Source organism: Fukomys damarensis, unplaced genomic scaffold (assembly GCF_012274545.1).
Source record: "Fukomys damarensis isolate Sample0158 unplaced genomic scaffold, DMR_v1.0_HiC HiC_scaffold_37, whole genome shotgun sequence".
Classification (NCBI taxonomy): domain Eukaryota; kingdom Metazoa; phylum Chordata; class Mammalia; order Rodentia; family Bathyergidae; genus Fukomys; species Fukomys damarensis.
The window spans coordinates 23277583-23295091 of record NW_022900949.1 but is presented as its reverse complement, the minus strand read 5'-3'; the positions used below and the strand labels follow the sequence as shown (position 1 = coordinate 23295091).

Genomic DNA, 17509 nt, shown 5'->3' with positions numbered 1-17509 from the left:
GTGTTGATCACAGCCAAGGCCCTGACCGTAAACATTTCTTCCCCATAAGTCACACTGACCTGAAGGTGTCCAAACAAGTCTGCGAAGTCTTTAATTCCTTCAAGTCACCTCTCTTATTTTCAGAATATCTTGACCATGCCAAAAATTTACAAATAGCACTAAATTTCATGAGTCAATGCTTGCTTGGTGCCTCAAGCGTCGTCATGGCAACCACCCTAAAGTGTAAATGTAAACCTGATGCTTGTGCCAAAGGTGAGTGATTTGGATTTGGTAGTGGCAGGAAAACTATGTTTAGAGGAGGAGGAGGAGGGGGAGGAGGGGGAGGAGGAGGATAGGGGAGAAAATGGAAGGAAAAGAGCATGACTGATCTTTCTTCTTTATCTCTGTATGGCCTAATATTTTTACCATAGAAGATAAGATTGAAAATGAAAAATGAGGATGCATCAGTTTTTCATCATGACAACTCCCTGCCTTATTTAACTTCTGAAGAAAATGACTTGGGGTGCTCACAGTGTTGGCCATTTCTAATGCATGAATGGCTGGTTCTGTGGCAAAGTAACCATCGTGGCAGCAGTGCCTGGCAGAGCACTTACCTCGTGGCCAGGACACAAAGGAGACAGAGAGGGCATGGGGTCCTCCAGTCCCGGGTCACAACCCCAGTGACCTACGATTGCTCATTATGCCCCATCTCTTAAAGATTCCACCGACTCTTAGCGGCGCTGCCCTGGAAAGGAGACTTTCAAGATGTAATCGGTAGTAGGGGGCTTCATGAGTGATTGAATCTAGAAAAGGTGGCAAAAAAAGTTAAATCTTACTCATGGGTTACGAACTTTTTGTCAGGTCTCTTGGCTTTCTTTTAAAAGGTTGATGTTAGGAGTCTGACGCATTTCATTCATCTTTCCTTCATATGCAATCTCTCTCTTTTCTCTATAGGATTAAACCAGACTGTCAACTCATTTTGTCCCAAAATAGAATTGATTCTTTTGATGTATGTCAAGACACCATGAGAGAGCAGAGTGTTGGGTAATGTTTCATAGGCCAGGACCTCGTAACACATAGTGCACCTGACATCAAGTGGCTGTTTGAGAAGTGTGATGAGCCACATCTCATACACAGACACACACGCACGCACACACAAACAAAGAATTTATTGGTCATTGTGCTCCTCTTTTTCGAGCAACTCTACCAGTGAAGCATTTCATAGTTCACTGCATAACATATTTGGATGGCGTGCTTTTAATGTTTGGTCTGAGGGTGGTGAAGTTGATGGACACAAAAAATAATCTGAGTAACCGCTGTAGATATATGAGGTGCAGACTGTGGAAACTCAGAAGTACCTGGTTTATGCAGACCTGAGAGCACATTTTGCAAGAACCCAGATGGGTATTATCTGTTGTGGAAAACGCCTGGCTGGTATGTGAGCCCTGAGTCAGTGATTCTCAAAGAGCAGAGCATCAGCATTACCTGGGGACTTCCCAGAAGTGTGGAATCCCAACCTCACCTAAGATCCAACAGGTCAGAAACTCAGGAGTTAGGCCCTATCGGCCTGTGCTTTTACACTGTCCAGAAAATTCCAATGCACAATGAATTTGGAGAGTCACACATTCCCTATGATGGTCCTTCCTTTGCTCTGCATACTGTATTATTTCATTTAATCCCAGGCTCAGTTTATTTCAGCCCACACTAATCATAGGTCACATACCTAGCGCTCTAGATGGTGTCACATAAACTATGCCATAATCTTTATATGTATTATCATATTCTTAGAACAGACCTACAAACAAACGCTATTACCGGCTTCCTTTTAAAGATGGAGAAACTCATGCTGACAGTGCCAAGCTTTTCCAAGATTACATAAGTAGTGAAGGGCAAGGGCTGGGGGACCCACCTGGTTTAAATCTGTGCACTTAACCACAGAACTGTGCTTCTGCTGTATTTGTGGAATGCAGTGTCATTGGACACCTGTGTTAGAATAAAATGGTCTCAGATCCGGTGGGTCCCCATTTTTATACATTGGAAAGTGATTTGTCTTCACCAGCGCCCTGTGTGCCTTGTTTCATGTGGAAATTATTGGCTTTTCTTCTGCCTCAGTCTAGTTCAGTGTCTCCAACTAAAATCAGATTCAAGATGTACCTACTCCTGGAAGCTGTCTTTGATTTTCCTTGTGGAATAGATCATTTCTTTGGACATTCCACCCCTTTTGCTTGTCACCTTCTGTTACTTCAGTTTGATGGTTCTGTCCTGGGAGAATTCCTCCTATATCTGATCTCCCAGATGAATTGCAAATACAGGAAAGGACATCTAGCTTTTGGTGACTTCTCTTAGTTCCCAGCAGGGCTCTGTATGCGGGAGGTATCCAGTAAGCCTTGCTAAATAGCAAAGATGTTTATAAATTCTCTTCTTTATAAATGCAATTCCCGGTTGGGTGAGGGAAGGACCCAAAGCCCTGCAAGAAATGGGCTAAAATAAATGGAAAGTGCTTGGCAAAAGCACCAAAAGTGGAAACAGCTATTGTCATTGTTATTGTGAACTCGAATCTGTAAACCTCGGTGTAGATGAAGGGGAATTTCAAATGTTTCCCTGAAGTACCCACTAGGACCTCTCTCCTCCGCTGAATCACCGGTGCCCCCACAGGCGGTTCTTTGTTTCTTTGCTCTGGAATTTCACCTGGTGGCATCGTCTGCCTCGGAGGGTTTTGAATGAGAGGATGGCAGAATTTTTAATGAACTCTGCATCCTTTGAGAAGAAACTTTCAGATAAGACAGTTTCACTAGCTACAATCTGAAGCCGCACTACAAGAAAAACAAAGCTTTTTAGAATGGTTGCTACATGTTTGAGATATATACTAATTACACCCATCCTGGGGAATTGGTACATATACCTATAGCATTTTGACGGTTTTCACTTTCCCTTCCCTTCTCCCTGTCCTCCCCTCTCTCGCCTTCCTCAGATTTGCCTGAAAAGTTTTGGGATTTTATCATGTGAGGAATGAAACCATATCGATGCCCTATTCCATTCGTGTCCCATGTCACATTCATTTGTAAAGTTTTGAATTCCCTTCTGGACTTCTGATGCCCTTGCATTTATTTAAACATCAAGGGTTGCAGAATTTATAACAAATAGTTTTGCAACTCATATATGTGTATAGTTTTAAAAATAAATAATAGCATATTTATTTTGAGAAACAGAAATGATATAATAATACAAATTCCTGTTGCTTATCCTTGTGGTTTCTTGATATATATTATAAATTAGCATGCACAGAAGTATTCTTCCTCTGTCTCTCTCATATACACAAAGAATTAAGGTATTTAGTGAAAACTTAATTCTATAAAATGAAGTCCAATATATATTCTTCTGGGGATGGTATATGTTATTGTGAAGTTAAAGGAACATAAATATACACTTATGGTAGGAGAAAGTACAGGAGAAATTATAGTGGAGATTTTCCAAATTTCCTCTGAAAGAGAGGTCTGCTTTACCTAAGCATGGGCCCTGGTAACTGTTCAAAATACAGCAGTCTTTAGCAATATTACCCATACTTCTCTAACTTAGAGTTGTTTACTCCCATAACTTATGTTGGAGTAATTTAGTAGTAAGTTAGCAAGGTAGAGGTCAGTAATTGCTACCCCACCTTAGCAACTTCTAAATAGACCAATGGGAAGCCTCTAAATACACCAATGAACAGCCCTTAAATAGACCAGTGGGCAGGGGCCTTATACTATTTAATATTAGCCTTATTGTCTAACTTAACCAACATATTTGTTCTACTAGCCACTTTTAAAATAATGTACAGTTACATAGAAGCATCCCTTATGTTACACAGGAAAAAAAAACTATACCTGCCTAGCTGATAGGAGTTTCAGGTTCACACACACAGAAGTTGCTTAAGAAAGATTAAATATGTATTTTCCCTGGTGGTAATTTTCAGTACCTACTATTGACTCTTCCTTTAGAAAAAGTCTCCCTTCTTCAAAATATTCAGTGAGAAGTTTGCATAGTTGTTTACAGAAGTTGTGTTCTGAAACTTTTGAACATCTATTCCTTTTATGGTGTGTTACAATTAAAAGGCAAAATACAAAGTAAATTTGCTGAAAAGATTAATAACTCACGGATGTTAGTCATGAAAGACCTATCTGATCGCTTCTTACATGACTACTGCTTACACACCCCATACGGAGAGATGCTAAAGTACATAATCTGCGTTTCAATTATTATCTGTTAAATTCTTTATAAGGGCCACCAAAGTATGCATTTTAAATAAAATACCCTATACCCTGCACTCTGAGAAAGACAGGAATTTTAATACATTTCCAAGTGGCTGATAAGAAAGCAAATTGTAGCTAATTCAGAATTCTCAAGTGATAATCCTAGACGTAGAGCTAAGTGAAAGATGGATTCTGTCTTAGAGTTAGATCTCAAAGTGGGATGACTTCTTCATATACAGTAGACCCTCCATGTCATTCAGTTTGCTTACACATTTATAGAGTGCTGCAATATGTCAAGCATTCATGTAGCTCCAGGTGATTCAAAGAGTAATCTTACTTTTGATTTTGACATATCAAAAATAAAGGATTGTACAGAACTGGGGAAATACACATGTAAATGAAGTATTTTATGATGAGGGTTGTAACTATTTTCATAGTATTGCAAAATAAATGGTTATAGACAGTGGTTCAAAATAATGCTAAGGGTTATAAATAATGGTACTTACTCATAATACTGTGTTTTGGTAGATAGATGGGGAATATTCTTTTCAGGGATGATCAAGTCTAAAAGGACTGGATTTCTTTTGCTCTGTGGCCATCATCCATAGGAATAAGGTAACACACAATTATCATCTGTAGGAATAAGGAATAAGGTCATAGGGTCTTTTTTGGAGTAGTCACTTATATTTCTTCACTTGATGTGAATTAAAGAATTTCTAGTTCTTGTAATGTTTAAATTTTTAGTAGTAGTCTTACTTGAAGTTGATAGTTGTTGACAAATGTTGTACTTCTGGCAGAGTACTCGGTTTAACAGGCTTTTCCCTGACTTCTCCTCCTTGCGTCTATGGATGACTGTGAGAAGCAGCCCTTGATAGAATGTACAGTCGAGAAGAGGTAGAGTAACCTGGCTCTCCTTCAGCTCTTCCTTTATTCTTGAAGAAGTCAAGTTAGCACAGAGCGACTGTGTGCTCCGGGGAGATCTTAGTCAAAAAGTAGCCTAACAGTTAAAGTGCGAAGAGCAGTGTTTGAATTGGTCTAAAAAAAATTAATCTGAATGTGTGATGCCAAATGTGGTCCTTGGACCCTCAGCATCAGCGTTACTTGGGAGACTGTGAAAAATGTAAATGTCTTTGCAAACCGAGTGAATCAGAATCTTCAGAGTTAAAAGGTTCCCAGGTGGTTCTTTTGCTCCTGAAGCTTTGGGAAGCACTGGTCCCACTCAGGAGAAGAGTGCATAAATCACCGAAGAGGGAGAAACACAAATGGATTCTTGAAGCAGAAGTTTCTCGGCTGTGGGTATACAGTGTTATATTTCCTATCTCTCTAAACTTTGTTGACTATAGAAAATAAAATAAGCAAATGATGGATGCTCAAGAGCTCGTTACACATGCACTTAAAAACGAACAATAGTGTGTGGACACCAGACTGTCCGGTTGGTGAAATACACGTTTTTAGAAGGCAGTTTGTTATTTTGACTCATCTACAGAAGAATGCAGATGGCAAGGCCCTTCTGAGGCTTTTTCAGAAGAACCTGTTGTTAAAAATATTTGTTCACCTCTTCATATGGTAGCGTTAGTTTCCAACTCAATCATTTTGCCTTGCACAGTAAAACCAGCAATGTAACTATCATCAGGCCAGGAGTGAAAATACTTCTTACTAATCTTACAGCCATGAGCTAATCAAAGTAATTTGAATCTTGGATATAGTTCAGGAAAGCCATTTATGTGTGTGTCCTTTCTATTCCACAGAGAAGATACAAGAAGTAAGGGCTGCAATTTAAAAAGGCTCAACTGCGGATGGGGTATCCTAGGTAGAGGCATTTGTTTTCTGAAATTGTTAGAGTTAGTAACGCCTTGCTTTTGTTCTTCGTTTACGTGTCACAGTTTGTTAGAAGCAGTGCCATTAATTCCACTGTCACTTATTTAAGAAGAACTGAAAACAACATGCATGCAACTTTGTCTTGACTGAAAAAAATGTATATGTAAATAGATTTTACTACTTTGCTATAACATCTTCACTCTTCCTGTTTCCCCTTCTTTTCCCCTCCCTCTAATTTGTCTCAGTTTAAGGTCACTAGAACACCGACCTTGAGGCCATTTTTTTGCTGTTTCTGTTTTGGAGATGTAGACCCTGGAAAATCTGCCTGTGGACTAAGGAAAGTGAGAGTGAAGGAGGGAAAGTAAATACAATGTGTTATTGAAGGGGCTGTGGTTTCCCGAGAAAACATAGCTGGATGCCTGTTCCCACGAGCTGTCTCCTGAGGGGTTACATGGAACAACTCAGTCTTGAAATACATTTGTATCTGGATCAGTTTATTTCCTGGCTTCTCCCATCTTTTGTCTCTCTTTGGGCCAGAATTACCCTAATGGGACTTTTTGATTCTCCCGTGCTTACTGAGGCCCTCTGGGCAGACTGCACACACCTGCACCTCTGTGGCTGGTTTGGGTCAGATGTGGGCCCTGGAGGTGTTGTTAGGGCCACCCTGGTGGGTGCAGGGGAATCCAGACAGACAGCCTGGTAACTGTGGGTGATGAAGAATTGGGACAGGTTTCCAAGCTCATGTGTGAGGAACAAACAATTAGATGTTGCACAATCTGTAAGGAAAAAACAGCTAAGTTTGATGAAGTTTAAAGGTAGTGTGTGTTTAGAGTGGGCTTGTACGAGCAGAATAAAATACCAGGAATGCAGGAATGATGTTGGGTTTAAGGATTTGAAATGTTGGGCCAGGCCTGCTGGGGCTCCTCCCATTGGGTCTTCCGGAGTGTGATCGATAACACGGTTGACAGTGCTGAGTCATGTCAGTTGTATGGACTGCGCATGTTCTTTCCCATAATTCCCTCTGTTATGATTGGATGTATGAGATGCAGTCTCTATTTATGAACCTTTAACGAGCTTCAAGTGAAGAAAAGTCCTTGAAGGTCATGCTAGCAGGTCTAGCATATATGCATCCTGGTTTGAGGTTTTGGAATCTTCCCAAGAGCCTTTGACATTCTTATCTCTGACTCCAGGAAGTGGGCTTTAGGTCAAAGGTCAGGGGGCATTACCCAGTTTCAGGTGTGTGGGAGGGACTGGTCCTGTCGTCCTTAATTGTACCACCCTTATTAGCCTGGCCCTAAACCCTGTAGTCCAGTCTGTCTATGACTGTGGAAGCCATGGCCACTGCAGGAGCACTGGGGTGCGTTACACCATCTATTGGCCAGTACCAGGGCTTTCACTGCATGGCATCAACCAAGGGGCTAAGTTCCTGAGGATGGCCAGATGTGCAGATCTGGGACTGCACATACACCGTGTTTAGCACAGTCTGTACATAATTGACTAAAATGATAGAGTGTTAAAAGAAAATACCCATTTGTCTTTCCACACAAATCAGACTAACCTCAAATATGGTGGACAAAAGACTTGCATCTATTGTTTTTCATATAAATCAGTGGCTATCAACCCAGTGCCTCCCAGGAGACACATAGCAACTTCCCTAGACATTTCGGCTGCTAACAAATTGAGGCGTGCTTCTGGCCTCTAGTGAGCAGTGGCCAGGAATGTTGCTAAGAAATGTCTGGAAAATGTATGATAGTCTCTTTGGCAGAAGATTACCCAACCCCAAATGTTTTGATTGAGGCTTGTTGGTGTAGAGTTTTTATCCTAAGGTTAATCTTATGTTTTATTAAGCAGTTAAAGTCAATTTAAAAAAAACAAAAAACAATCTCAGTTTCTCTTAGTCATTAGTTGGAAATTTCAACCTGGCCTGACCTTTCAGAACACCAGTGCCTTCAGGAACACTCAGTGGTCCAGGATAAGAGGGTCTTAGAGCTTTAGGTGAGCTTCTAGAGACCCCGGGAGGGAGCCAGGGGCAAATTCCTTCTGTAAAAAATGGATCTTTAGGTCACTCTTCACAGTGAGACAAATTAACCTTTGGTCTTTAATTCTTCTTCCTCTGTTCTTCATGGTGGTTTTTGTATTTAAGACCAAGAATTCTGACTGAAATCTTAGTCTTCACAGTATTGAGCGTTTGTGGACTGAACACATCAGTGAGTTTAACCACCATTTATAACAGCTTTCCACTGGGAGAAAACTGTATTATATGACTATAATTCATTGAAAGTGTTTGTTTTTATATATATGACAATTTGAAGAATTCTCCTATAGTTTTAAAGTCACTTTTGTTATTACTACGAATGGATTCAATTATAATGGAGTTAAAGTGTAAATAGTATGATTTAAGGGTACAGATCTTTGCCTGGTTTATGGTTATACCCAGCAAACCAAGAATTATGCCTAGGTCATATAGTAAATACTTGTTGAACCATGTTTATAGCAGCACAATTCATAATACCTAAATCATGGAAGTGGCCTATATGTCCATCAACAAATGAATGGATAAAGAAATTGTCATGTTATGGCTTGTGTTTCCCCCAAAGTCTCATGTGGTCATAAGTGGGGCTTTTTCAGAGGTGGCTGGGTCTGGAGTGTGTGACACTGGGATTGCTTCATGGTGCAGTGCTAGGCTCAAGGGCCCTAGGATTAAAGATGTGAGTGTGGGCCGCTCTAAATAGCCTGGGAGCAGAAAGATGCTGTTAAGGTCACTTGTAGGTTCTTTTGTTGCTTTTGCTGTCTTCTACCCCTCTGCTGTGTGCCACCCTGATTTGGAGGCAGCAGATTATAGACTGAAACCTCTACAGACTGTGAACTAAATAAACTTTTCCTCCTTTATCTTTGGGTGTTGGGTATTTTGTCTCAGCAGTGAGAGAAAAATAGTGAACACGTGTGGTACTTATACATAGTGGAATACTGCTCCAGTTAAAGAAGATAAAACTTGAGTCATCTGTAAGAAAATAGATGCACCTTGACAGCATAATGTTAAATGAACTAAATTAAACTTATACACCTAAATACTGCATGGCTTCTCATATATGAGAAACTCAAACTATAGATAAAGATCAGTATGAAAGACAATAGGAAGTCGGGAGATTTTGTACAAATGGGAAGGGGAGTGAGCAGGGGAAGGGAGGAGAGAGGAAAAGGGGACTAAAAGAAGAATTAACATGTATTATGTATGCGTACCAAATCCACCCAAGGGATGAAATCGTTATGTACTGAAAACATGGACTACTATAAAATAAAAATTGAAAAAATATTGTTGAAGATTATTTTGGATCTGCAGTAGTGGAAATGATAATGTTTTGTGAGAGAAACATGTGAGTATACAAATACTTAAATAATTAAAAAAGACCATTCCCCCACCCCCTTTTTTTGGCAGGGGGCTGGGCTGAGTTAATTAACATAACAGACTTATGAGACGCATGGAAGTTTGGTCTCATTTCAAATTATTACCAAATGTTGGCCTTTGAAATTCTTTTGTTTTTTGGCTTTTTGAGATAGCGTTTTGCTGTGCAGTTCCTCCTGCTGGCTTTGAACTCACTTTGCAGCCTAAGCTGGCCTCGAACTTGTGGCAATTCTCTCTTGCCTTGGCCCCTTGGGCCTTTGAATCTCTTCAAGTGACTTTTCTAGTCCCTACCCCCTCCTTGAATGTTCACAATTTTTGAAATTAAACCAACCCAAATCTAATTCCTAATTCTGTCTCTCACAGCTGTGTACCTTCTAGCAATTTAGTTGAACCTCTTAAGCCCTATTTTCCTCTTTTATAAAAACCAATAATGTTAAATTAATCAATATAATGGGCTTCTTGTATGCAGTGCCTTTAGCAAAGCAAGTACTCAAAAATATTAGCGACTGGTATTACTGTAGGCTGTTTAAAAATGATTTTATAATGTGAAGATAGTCTGTTAAACGACTGGGTTTCCTAGGAGCACGGTCTTTGTGAACTGTCCTGGTGTGTTTTACGTGCTTCGTGCTTCTGCTCGTTTCTTCGACTTTGTACTGTGGAATTTTTAGACTTTAGCATGATAACATTGTACTAAAGATTGAGCTCTCACCAAAGATAACTTCTGGTTGAAGCTTCACACACGCACACACAGGCGTGTAGGTGCACTCTGATGCACCATCTTGTAATTGAGTGCAGCTTGCTAAGTATCATCCACAGTTTGATTTGATGAGTTTGGATGGGTTTGGGAGCAGAGCAGAGTGTTGACAAGGAGTTTGGGAGCCATTAGTCAGTTGCTGAAAGCTCAGCAAAAACTGGAGCTTTGTTCAGTGCCCCCCACCCCTGGTACTGGGGATTGAACTGAGGACCTAGCGCTTTCCAGTCAGGCGTGGCGCCCCTGAGCTAAATCGTTGGCCCTTGTTTTTTGTTGTTGTTCAGAGTTTTAAGGCTTGTTCCATCTTTCCACATCCTTGTCTCCTGGCCCCTGACAGCTACGCTCAGACACTCGTATGTTTCGTCTGCTTCCCTCATACCAAACGTGAACGGCTTCCTGCCACCAGTGAAAACAGGAAATCAAAACAACATGTGCTGAAATTCTGACAGGTCTGAAGAATTCTGTTTATTTTCTGTGATTTTCTTAATATTCACAGAGACATTATTTAATTACATCTTTCAATATGTGCTCCACCATGAGGGTGAGAATCAAGAAAACAATAATGGGTGAGATCATTTGTTTTTTTGAAGTTTTAATTTTAATTGGTACATGTTTGCCCTTCGCAGTGACCGCATTTCTCGTGGGGAGTTGGTCCGTGTGTATAGCACATCTTAATTCTTTTTTTATCCCCTTCTCCTCTCCTCTTTTTCTCCTCCATTTTTTAAAAATCGAAAATTATTTGTCAGGGAAAATAGATATGTACAAAATAAGATCATGAGACTGAGTTTCTTCTATGACCTTTTTTTTTTTTAATTTTAAAAGGACAAAATAATTGACCCACACACTTTACATGGTTGGTTTGATTCAGTTTTCCCAACACACTATACATTAATTTACATTTGAGGTTCCTAAAGCTTACAAAAATTAAATTAGTTGCCCTAAGTCATCAAGTTATAAAGGTGGATAGACTCTAGTAGTAGAAACTCATTTTTTAAACAAATTTCAGCCTTCCATCATGTAATTACAGTATTCAGGTCTAACATTTCAATGACAGCAGAAAACGAAGATGAGCTAAAAGTAACTCTCCCCCCTTTGAAATATAATCTGCACACATCTTAAATTCTGTATTGGGCCGGGGATGTAGCTCAATGGTTCCACTGCCTGCCTCACAAACGCAAGGACCCGAGTTCGATCCCCTGTGCCAGAAAGAAAAAACAAAGTCTGTATTAATTTTAAAATTGCAAATGGGACACAAGCAATTATGGAGATCAAGGGAACAAATAAAATAGTTCATGCTTTTAACTATAATTTAAGGTAGAAGTTAACACTTGGTTTGTGTACTTTTTAAACTAAGAAACTTTCATTTACTTAAGTATCCTCAACACAGATTATATCCAAAAAGGGTGAACAATTTTTATTTTCTTTAATATTTAGTGGAAACTTACCTAGTTGCTGTAAGAACGTGTCATTTTTAGACCACTCCTTTTCTGATTTGGAAAGTTTTTTATCTACGACATGATCGTGGGTAGAGATTTTGAAGATTATGTTACATCAGGAGTCAGATGTTTTGAAGGAGGAAACCATAGACATTAGATTGTTATAGCTTAAATATATACCTGTTCTCCATTCCCTTCCCTGCTGGGACAGCATTAAGTTTGAAAATAGTATTCTGTAAGCAGAACAACATTCTGTCACAGAAATAGAGATAAAGAAATAATGTTTATCCAATTTACAATGATCAATCTGTAGCCATTGGCTTCATTATTGGAATAGCCTTTCTTTTTTCCAGAACTTATGGTTGGAGTATTTTAAACATATTTGAATGAGTGGGCAGTATTTTTCCGTGGCTTACTTTTTGACTTAGTTGAGCATGTCCATGATACTACCGCCCGGATTTCTGTTCACCCGAATCATTTCTGCTTTGAGGACAACATACAGACAAGCGCATCACATACTCATCTGGCCTCTGGGAAGAACAGATGCCAGAGCGGAGCAAGGAGAGAAGATACGAGAAGCAGAAACATATTGGGGAAATTCTCAAGCAGATATCTTCCTAGTGGTGGCTTCAGAGCCAGGACTTAGTTCTTTTCAGCTCTCCCTTCCCGCAGCACTTCATCTTCATTTGGGAGCCTGCACTGTGCCCCTCATCCTCTCTCTCTCTCTCTCTCCTTTAAATGCAGCTGCTGCGGGTGGACTGTGTCCTCCTCATCCAGAGCGAAGGCCACAGTGATTGGTTCAGTGTCAAGAACAAAGTGGATTCTCAGTGACTATTTGTTGAATCGAGGAGGGAAGGAATTCATTATGTCCTTCTCATTTGTGCTGTAAGACTCTAGTGAACTTATGCTAAGTTAGACATTTATTCGAATTAGCAAAGATTGCCTTATAAGAATATAAATATCTTCGTCAGGATTAGGGACTCTCAGGTTAATAGGAGTGGATTTAGATTTCTCTCTCTCTCTCTCTCTCTCTCTCTCTCTGTTTTTTTTGATGGCTAAATTAGAATTAGCTGCACTGAACAAACACAAGCTTACATTGAGGGTGTAAAGCCCAGGACAGTTTGGGAGAAGAAAAGGAAGTACTCTGGGGACAGAGTGCACATTGAGCTATGGAGTGGTTGAATGAGGAGGGGAGGCAAAAGACTTCACATTGGCACTAGAAATCTTTAGCAAAGAAGATCGAGGTTAAAGAGGGGGCTGGAGGATGCCAAAGAGTAACTGCAAGTGTTATACCAAGAGAGGGTATGAAGTGCTTTGCACCTTTCTTTTCCTTTTCTTGCTATGGAAGCAGCAACTAATGAATTAAGAGTTAGGAATTTACTAGGCAGCAGGGACAGTGGCCCCAAAATGGAGTGAGGAAGCCCAAAATGGAGCTGAGTCGTAACCCTCAAGGGATCTTAGAAAAACACCTGCCTGGGGTCCTTCGGCAATCTAGGGTCTTCCCAGACCCTTCTCAGGCAGGCCACTGGCTCAAGGGCCCTGTGCAGACACTGCATGAACCCTGCAAAGGTTGGACCGTAAAAGTATGCAGTCTTCTGTAGGGCAGAGGTTACAGTGCTTACACCATGGCCAGAGCTCCCTTCTAAACTCTGTAAAAACCCCTAGGAAAAAGAGCCTTCATCAGTGTCTGACTCGGAACCCCTCCTGGCTAGAGGGAAGTTCATTTCCTTGCCTCTATATTGTTTAGTTCCTTGCCTTTGTATTTTTTAAATAAGTTTGTTCGCACCCTGCCTCCTTGGTCGGACAAGACCCTGATGTTCCAGTAACATTATGACTGCTTTTTCTTCTAAGACTCAGGCTTCAGACCGTACCGCCAGCAGCATATTTCAGACACATTATGGTTGAAACGAACTAATATGGGGACCTGCAGATCAGTGACTGTTTGCTAAAGACTTTCTATTGAGTAAATCCTGAGGATAGCGTTTTCGAATTTTAGAAATTCCTAGAAACTCAGTGAATGTTTTTTTACTTATTTTACATTCAGAAACCTTTTCTGTTCTTTTGAGAAAATCACTCTCCCAAGTGAAAAGTGTCACGGAGATGAAAGCTGATCTGAAAGTGGCTGTGGTCACTGTGTCAACTCAGCCTTCCTTCTGTCACCTCCTTTCCCCCAATCTGGTCAGGGCTGTGACAAGAGCTTGGGCTTTGGGGTTTGTTTACAGTCATTGATCTAAATAGCTGCTTGTTTAGGACCAAGCAAATCTAGCATTGTTCACAAATGTGGTAAAATGAGTTAGCAGCAGATTAAGACTTGTCCCAAGTCCGGTATACTTGCTGTGGTAGCCAAATTCTCCAGGCCTAAAAGTACCTAGTGAAGTCGTCTAATACTGCCTAACCTAGGAAAGCACTCAACAAAGAAATGTGTTGTGCAGGAAGACAAAGAATGAATGAGCTGAAAACTAGAGATGTGTAATGTGAGAAATGCTTGTGCTCGGGAGATAAACCTCCGGAGATCTAATTCATTTTTGTCGGCACCTGTTTCTCCGTTTGCAACTTCGTTTCATTGTGAGAAACTTGAACTTTCGTAAGGGTGGTAGGTGTACTGCCCAGTGTCCAATACCAGTAGAACAAGCTGCTAGATGTTCATTAAACAAGTGCTGCTTACACATCATCTCTGGGACTCTCAAGTCAGTAGTGAATGGGCTTGGACCAAGCTCATGTTGTAGGCAGTTGGTTAAAGGTGTCCGTGCGTAGCACACACATATTTTTTTGATGCCAGAAGAAATCTATTATTCATTTTAATTTACTTCACTCCCCTCTTATGCAACCAAAACCTTGTCAAAGTCTAATAATTACAGCTACTCGATATTTATGTTCATTCCGTTTTTGTTTGTTTGGCTTTTTTTTTTTCCTGGCTCCCAAGAAACTCCATTACTGCAGAGCCTCTGCATTGATTTCTGAATGATTTATCTTTTGCAGAAGCTTCTCAACAGTTCTGCTGCTTCAGACTGTGCCTACTTGCCTGGGTCCTATTCTTGCCTGAAGTATCACTTTGCCACCCTCTGGCCTAGACTTTAGTGTTGCCAGGGATGCTCTGCAGTCCTGTGAAGCCCTAATTAGCTTGGTGCGCAAGTAATCATTTCAGCCGCGTTTCATGCGATCCATTCTCAGCTGCTTCTAAGTGATCCTGGTTTGTCTAGCGCACTGTCCTCTCTGGGATCTGTCCCCTGTTCTTTTTGTCTCTGGTGCCCCCTTGCCCTTCTTTTCCACTTGATAATTTCTGGCTCGTCTTGTAAACCTCAGTTCAGATGTCTAATCGTTTTGACATTTCCTGCTCTTCTGGCCCTCAGCTCCTCCTCAGAGATGGAGCACACCTTTTACGAGCCATCAGGATGCTAAGGTAACCGACTCCATGCTAATAGCTCCTTTGGACTTGGAACTTGAGAACAGACACTTTTCGTTCCATACCTACCTAGAAGCCACATCAAGAACCTAGGCTTTCACACAGAGAAAGGCTATTTGTAGGTGATTCACACTGAATAGTGAAATGCTATTTATTTCAAACTCCTAGAGAAATGCTGGTCCATTTTACATCCAATCTAAATATAGGAACTATTTAAAATGCTAATATTGAAAGATTCTCAACTCTACACCCAACAAATAATGGTAAAGATGTTCTGATTGTTCACTGTTTCATAGAATATAGAGTGGCAAAATGTTAATAATGCATGTGTTAGTAAATACTATGCATAGCTTGAGTGATTTGAGCTAAAGTATCATAATTAAACTAGTAATTTAGCTGTAATCTCTAAAAAGCCTATAGGTATTCTGGTTACTAGCCTTATAGACATCATAGTGACCAGTTCCTCGAATGTGATGCTTTTGTGTAAAATGTGAAATTTATATAAGTAATCCCACTCAATCAAGAAACAAATTTTTATGCTGCTGCTGTGTTCATTTAAAGCTCTTGGCCAGGGATTTAGCTCAGTGGTTCTGCAACCTGCTTTGCACGTGCAAATTCCTGAGTTCCATCCCTGGTGCCCAAAACAAAAAAAAATAACAACAAAATAAGACTCTTTTGTTCAGTGCTTTTCCAGGTTCTGGACATTCCGTAGTTACCTGAAGAGTTGCAGTGGACCTTCAGTGCTGCTGTAGTTTGGATTTCTTGTGAGGCAGGCGGTGGAGCCACTGAGCTAAATCCCTGGCCTTGTTGTTTGGATTTTAAACGTTCCCTGAAAGCTCATGTGTAAAGGGTCAGTCTCAGCTTGGTGGTATGTGGAGGCTGTGGAAACTTTAAGTGCCAGAGACCAGTGGGAAATCTTTTGTCATGCGAGAGTCAAGTGTGCCTTTGAGAAGGATAGTGAAATCCCATCCCTCCTCTTCTGTTTTTTTCATTTCCTGGCCCCACGAGAAGCACTTGGGTTCACCATGTACTCTCTCCTGGATGTGCTACCTTCCCACCAGAGAACCCCCAAACAATGTGTCTCTGTCATCCCAGAACGGAACTTCTAACCTTCTGAGCTAAAATAAATCTTTTTTTCTTTGTAAATTGATTATCCAGATATTTGTTATAGTAACAGAAAGCCAACAAATGCAGAAGAGTTGTAGAAAGGACGAACAGAGAGAGTTCTCTTAATTTGTGTTCAAATTTAAGAATTTGAATCAGCTCATTAATCATGCATGAGGAAGCTTTCTGGCTTTCCATAGTACTGCTAAAAGAACTTACAGTATGTACACTATAATGTCACCTCCCCGACCAGATCTCATTTTTCTTTTCTTAAAAATGAGGAACTTTCCAATCACAAAAGGGAAGCACAATGTAGGTTCTATTTACATCCTGCCAAGAGTTAGCCAAGCTTCTTAAGACTTATTATGGGCTTGCATCCTGTGCTTTTTAATTGCCATTAGACCCTGGGTAATGATCTTTTATTTGTGTGTGGTTTTCTTTTCAGGAGGTCTGAATGAAATAACAAATGGGATCCTTTTTTCCTGCTTTCATCTTGAGAGTGTAAGAGGAGGTGATTTTGATATAAGATCTAAAACCAGACTTCCCTCACTTATATTGGAGTCTTGTTCTATTTCAACTTCTAATGGCGTATGAGACATGAAAGATGTGAATGTTTGGGGGCCCCCTTTTCACCCAGATTTTGTTTAGATAAATCTTGGGTATTGTGGGGGGGGGATGTTTGTGCAGAAGTTGTATTGACAAAGACATCTGTGCAGATCCCAGTTCAAAATAACATTTAGTTCTGGAAATTGTTCAGAAACAGCTGCCAGCTGACATTACATTACAGGGCCCTTGCCTGGCTGGTACACTGCATGGAACATTTTGCATTTGACACTTATGCACTGACAGCTGGGCTGCTGAGAAATTATATTTAATGTTGTGAGGAGCAGTAGATCACAGAGAAGCATCGTCGGTTACAAATCAACACCACTCCCCACCTAAAACAGCCTTGGAAGAAGTCACATGTGTCGGGCAACAATTCCTCATATGAAAGCTGTTTTATACAGATGATTCCAAGCTTGGAATTTTTGTTTAATGAGTTAAGGACTCGGTACCTGAGGAAGCAAGACATGGCCAAATTCAATGTCATTTTTTGCATGTTTTTGTTATTTGTCTTTGCAAAGGACTACTGTTTCTGTTTTTATTTAAGTGTATAATCCAATGATTCTAGTAGCTTTTATATTAAAAAGTAGGAAGATTTTGAAAATCTCAATTTAAGGTAACAAGCAAGCACTATGTTGGTTATCAAAGAAAGCAAAATTGGGCCAGGGATTTAGCTTAGTGGTTCTGGTGCCTGCCTGCAAGCACAAAGACCCAACTTCGATCCCCAGTACCGGGAAAAAAAAAAAAAAAAAAAAAAAAAAAAAAAAAAAAAGGAAAAAGCAA

General features: G+C 40.3%; 1 protein-coding gene across 1 annotated transcript in view; it reads left to right on the top strand.

Annotated features, from left to right (window-relative positions):
- Plxdc2 (plexin domain containing 2) overlaps positions 1–17509 on the top strand; it is a 407901-nt gene that overhangs the window by 26683 nt on the left and 363709 nt on the right. The window lies entirely within an intron of this gene.